Source organism: Mobula hypostoma, chromosome 2 (genome assembly GCF_963921235.1).
Source record: "Mobula hypostoma chromosome 2, sMobHyp1.1, whole genome shotgun sequence".
Classification (NCBI taxonomy): domain Eukaryota; kingdom Metazoa; phylum Chordata; class Chondrichthyes; order Myliobatiformes; family Myliobatidae; genus Mobula; species Mobula hypostoma.
In genome coordinates this window covers 74075874-74081464 of record NC_086098.1, presented here as the reverse complement: position 1 = coordinate 74081464, position 5591 = coordinate 74075874, and the positions used below count along the sequence as shown (strand labels likewise).

The following is a 5591-nucleotide window of genomic DNA, read 5'->3' as shown; positions in this document are numbered from 1 at the left end:
GCTGTGAGTGTGTGTGTGTGTGTGTGTGTGTGTGTGAGAGAGAGAGAGAGACAGACAGACAGACAGAGAGAGGACTGTTGTTTCCCTGATAGCATCGGACTCGGAATTGGCCACTGAGGAAGAAAATAGAGACATTGACAAGTCAGTGGGCGCCAACTTCTAAAAGGCGTTCGAGTGAGGTGGCAGGAGTTTCCAATCGTGGTAACGGCGCTAAGAAAACTCCCTCAGATCTCGTCCGTCACTGTAATAACTCTGGCTGGCTAATCCGCTTATTGCTGCAGAAAACCCAGTGGAATAGCATCAAGACAACAGCCTCTAACTCAATATTCAGCAAAATGAAGGAGCAGGTAATTGATTTCAGGAAGTTGTGAAGAGTACACAACACTGCAAAGGTGTACGCGGCCAGATTTTGCACGAACTCTAGTTGCGTTTGCAGGTAGCACCACCGCAGTGGGCTATGTCTCCAACCAAGGCGAGAGCCCAGTGACATGGTGTCAAGACAATAACTTCACCCTCAGTGTCAGCAAACAAAGGAGCTGGTCACTGACTTCAGGAGACGGTAGAGTACACACCTCTCTATATCAGTGATACTCTGATATGATTGATAGTCAAGTTTTCGGATATAAACATCGCGAACAGTTTGAACTGGTCCAACCGCATAGACTTGAACGCCAGGAAAGCTGACCTGCACCTCTTCTTCCCCTGGAGAGTAAGGAAATTCGGCGTGTCCCCATTGAACCTCACCAACTTTTATCGAGACACCACAGAAAACATCGGGTCCGGAAGCATCACATCTTGGTATGGCAAATGCTCTGCTCGTGACCGCAAGGAAGTGCTGAGTTGCGGACACAGCTCAGCACATCAGGCAAAACAGCCTCCCTCCATGGACTCTAACTACAGCTCGTTGCCTTGGGAAGGCAGCTAACATAATCAAGGAACCCTCTCACCCCGGATGTCCTCTCTTCTCCCCTCAGGTACAAACGCCTGAAAGCACGTACACCCGACTCAAAAGCACAAGAGATTCTGCATGCGTTGGAAATAAAGAATAACACACACAAGACTCTGGAGGAACTCGGGAGGCCAGGCATCATCGACGGAGGGGAATAAAGAGTTGACGCTCTGAACCAAGACCCTACACCAGACTGAAGGGCAGCTTCTATCCCACAATCAGACCTATTGTACGCTAAAAGATGAACACTTGATCTCCTATTCTAACTCATCCAGACCCTTGGACCTTATTTTCTGCCTGCACTGTACTTTCTCTGTAGCTGTAATCTGCTTGTTTTCTTTTTGTTACCTTGATGTGTGGACTTGTAATGATCTGTCTGGATGTCATGCCAATTGTATCTCAGTATATGTGAAAATGGTAAGTCAATTACTAATCATTGAAAGACAGAAACTGGAAAAGCAGGATGATCTCAGTGGGGAGGATGTAACCTTTAATATACTCCCTCATCCAGGGATGGGATACCTTTTCCTATGGGTGGGTACTGGGGTTCTAAACTCCCTGGTCTGGTTACATTTGGGTGGGAGCTGTGTGTTCTAAACTCCCTGGTCTGAGTACCTATGGGTGGGTGCAGAGGTTTGTGTAGACCGTGGCTTCAGCAGCTATGGGTTGTCGCTGGGGTTTGTAAATGCTCTAGTCTCAGCACATATGGGTGGGTGCTGAGGTTTATACAGACCCTGGTCTGAGTACTAGGTGCTGGGGTTTGAACAGACCACGGGCTTAATGCCGCCTCCAGCATGGATGCCGTGCCACACCACCTCCAGCACTCAGTGGAGCGCCCGACTCCAACGCCTCCCCCGGGTAACTGCAAACAGGCAGTATCATGGCTTGAGAACTAGTCCTTGCTACAACTGAGGACATATGCTGGGTGCATGCAGCAAGGGTGTCAAAGGTTATGGGGAGAAGCAAAAACAAAGGGATTGAAAGAGATAATAAATTAGCCATGTTTAAATGGTGATGGGTTGCAGAGTCTAATTCTGATCCTATTTCTTATGGTGTATGTTCTGCAGGGCCCTCTCATTCCAGGGCCAGCATGACTGGGTTCACATTAGGAACCACCCATGACCTGTTAATTAACACACTGATTACGGATGGATAGGAAACCTTTAGAGTGATACTGGCAAAACATGGGGAAATACTTGTCCCTTGTTCATTTGTCCCTCCTGGCTCTTATACCTGTAACTAGCCAAAGTACTACATCGGCCCATTCTTCTCACCCCTCACCTCCATTCACAGCTGCAAACAATCCTTCCCAGTGAAGCAACAGTTCACCTGTGAATGCGCTGGGGCCGTCTATTGTGTCTTGTGCTCCCGATGCGGTCTCCTCTACATTGGTGAGACCAGTCTTAAACTGGGGGAACCACTTCATCAAGCACCTTCGCTCCATCTGACAAAAGTAGAACTTCCTGGTGGCCAAACGCTTTAATCCAAATTCCCATTCCAACATGTTGGTCCATGGCCCCCTCTTGTGCCACAATGAGACCACCTTCAGTGTGGAGGAGCAGCACTTCATATTCCATCTGCGTAGCTTCCAACTTGATGGCATGCATATCAAAAGCACAAGAGGTTTCCTCTCTGGTTAAAAAAATTCCCTCCCACTCCCCTCTTCTATTCCCCACTTGGGCTTCTTACCTCTTCTTATCTGCCTGTCACCTCCTCCTGGGTAGCCTGCTCCTTGCCTTTCCTCTATGGTCCATTCTCCTCTCCTATCAGATTCCTTCCTCTCCAGCCCTTTCCCTTTCATACCTCATTGGCTTCAGCTATCACTTTCTTGCTATCCTCCTATCCCTAACCCTCACCTTTTTATTCTGGCATCTTCCTTTTCAGTCCTGAAGCGTCTTAGCCTGAAATGTCGACTGTTATATTCACTTCCAAAGATGCTGAGTTCCGCCAGCATTTTGTGTGTATGTGTGGCTTTGGATTTCCAGCATCTGCAGAATTTCTCGTTTATGATGGGGAAATGCCGCTTGCTTGGATGGCCATATTTTTCAGCAAGGGCCATTTGGTCTGAAGGGCCTGATTCCACGCTGTATAACTTTGTGACACACTGTTTCTAATTGCAGAAGCCCCCCCCCCCACCTCTCGTGCACTTTCACCCCACCCCTGCACCTTAGCTCAGATGCTTGGTGATGTTGATAAACGTTTGGAGCTCAGCTCCATCCACATCAAGGTGAATCCACCCACCTGATATCCGTCCTTTCGTGCTGCCCAAGCTCAAGGGCAAGGCGAAGTTTTAAATCCACCGCTGGATGCTGCTCCAGGTGCGACGTCTGCCAAGTGTAATGTATGCCTGCCACTGTTAAATAGTTGGCAGTGTCTACAAGCTGAGTATTGGAGAAATATGGTTGTGCAGAAGTGGTGACTGATGGTGAGTGAACACACATGAGTGCACAGAATGTTGTGGGAATGTATGGGAGTAACAGTTGTTGAGAAGTAGCATTGGCAGAAGTGCTTGTTGACCTATCCTGCTGTTATGAGACTATTAAATAGTTCCCTGGACTCTTGACCTCACAACCTACCTCTTCATGACTTTGCACCCTATTGTTTATCTGCACTGCACTTTTTCCGTAGCTGTTACACTTTATTCTGCACTCTTATTATTTTACCTTGTTCTACCTCAATGCACTGTGTAATGATCCCATCTGTATGGACAGAATGCAAGGCAAGCTTTTCTCAGATTCTGATTCATTTATCACATGTATATCAAAACATACAGTGAACAACCAACACACCTAAAAACATGTTGGGGCGGGGGGCGGCCCGCAAATTTCATCAGATATTCCAGTGCCAACTTAGCATGCCCACAATGCCTAGCAGACTGACACAAGCAACAAGAATAAAAAGAGACAACAGCAAAGCAAACCACTTTCCTGTCCCCTCCCTCCCACTCACACACCCAGAAAAGCATGTATATCGATGCATGTGACAATAAATAAACTAATTTCAATTGCGCATGCTTATCAGCCGTTCACCCTTTGTCTCAGGTTCCCATTGTGGTCTTGCTGTTGACTCCTTCGGGAAAATCCTCACTGTGCTATTTTATCCCTTCCTTGCAGTTTTCCTTCGATACTGACTCTGTAAAGCTCTCTGCCAGCTGTGACTTCCAGTACATGGATCTACGCATTGTGTGCGCATCAACCTGTTGGAACACAAAACAGTACAGCACTGCGCAGACCATTCGGCCCACAATGTTGTGCCAATCTTGATGTCAATTTATACCAAATGTCCTCCTCCTGTGCATCATCATATCCATCCATTCTCTTCATAGTCATAGAACATTTTACCCGTTTCTTTCGAGATACGATATGGAACAGGCTCTTATGGCCGAAAAACTGTGCTGCCCAGTAACCCACATATTTCACCATAGCCTAATCACAGGGCACTTTACAACCATCAATTAACCTGCTAACTGATATATCTTTGGACTGTGGGACAAAACTGGAGAACCCAGTGGAAACCCATGAGCACATGGGAAGGATGTACAAACATTCCTACAGAGGATGCCGGAATTGAACTCTGAACTCCAGTGCTCCAAGCTCTGATAGCATCACGGTAACCACTACGCACAGTACAGGCCCTTTGACCTACAATGTCATGCTGACCTTTTAACTTACTCTAAGATCAATCTAACCCTTCCCTCCCACACAGCCTTCCATTTCCCTTTCATCCCATGTGCTGGTCTATGAGTCTCTTAAACGTCTCTGATGTATCTACCGCTACACACCCAGGTGTCATGTCAGGGGTGTACTCTGCCCACCTACCCCTGATGTACAGCTGCGTTTGCAGCAACAGCAGATGCCCTCCACCCACCATTACATCCTGTGGTGTGCTAGTGACAGTACTTAATGCTCAAATCATCACGCAGGGTGCAGCTAACTAATATCGGGAGAAGCCAGCTGACGGCAGTACATACTGTTCCAGCCTCAATCAAATTTCTGGGCCACAGTGTTCACTTTTTCATTAATTGTGCAAAAAAATGATAAAACAAGGAAAGGAACACTAACCACACCAGCTTCAGAAGCAGCAAGGTTCAGAGTGTGGAGCTCCAGTTTACTCCCAGAGTCCAGACACAGACTAGTTAGTAGGCTGACTGGTCATTGTAGATTATCCTGCGATTAGGCTAGGGTTAAATAAGTGTTTTGCTGTGGCACATTGGTCCAGAAGGACCTGCTCCACGCGGTATCTCTAAATAAATAAATAGCCGGAAGCACAGAGGAAGTTCAATAATCAGCTTTGCTCAGTGGGGATTTGAACTTGGGATGAAAAATTTTTATACTGTGTTAATTTAAGAGCATGAGTAGGCCACTGAGCCCATCACGTTGCCCTGCTATTCAACAGCTTGTGGCTCATCTGATTGCAATTTCAACTTTGCATTCCTATCTCCCACCCAGTAACCTTCACCACTCACTGTTTGGATAACATGCTTTTCTATTCTTTTCTGTCAAAATGGGCACTTTTATTGTTTCCCTCATTAAGCAGACTTTTGAATGATTGAGCTCTCTTCCAGGGAAGGTGGGACCTGTACAGAAGAAACTGGTTGCACCTGAACTGAAAGGGGGACTAATATCCTAGCAGGAAGGTTTGC

General features: G+C 46.8%; 1 protein-coding gene across 1 annotated transcript in view; it reads right to left on the bottom strand.

Annotated features, from left to right (window-relative positions):
* Nucleotides 1–5591, bottom strand: part of myom2b (myomesin 2b) — a 215749-nt gene that overhangs the window by 194040 nt on the left and 16118 nt on the right. The window lies entirely within an intron of this gene.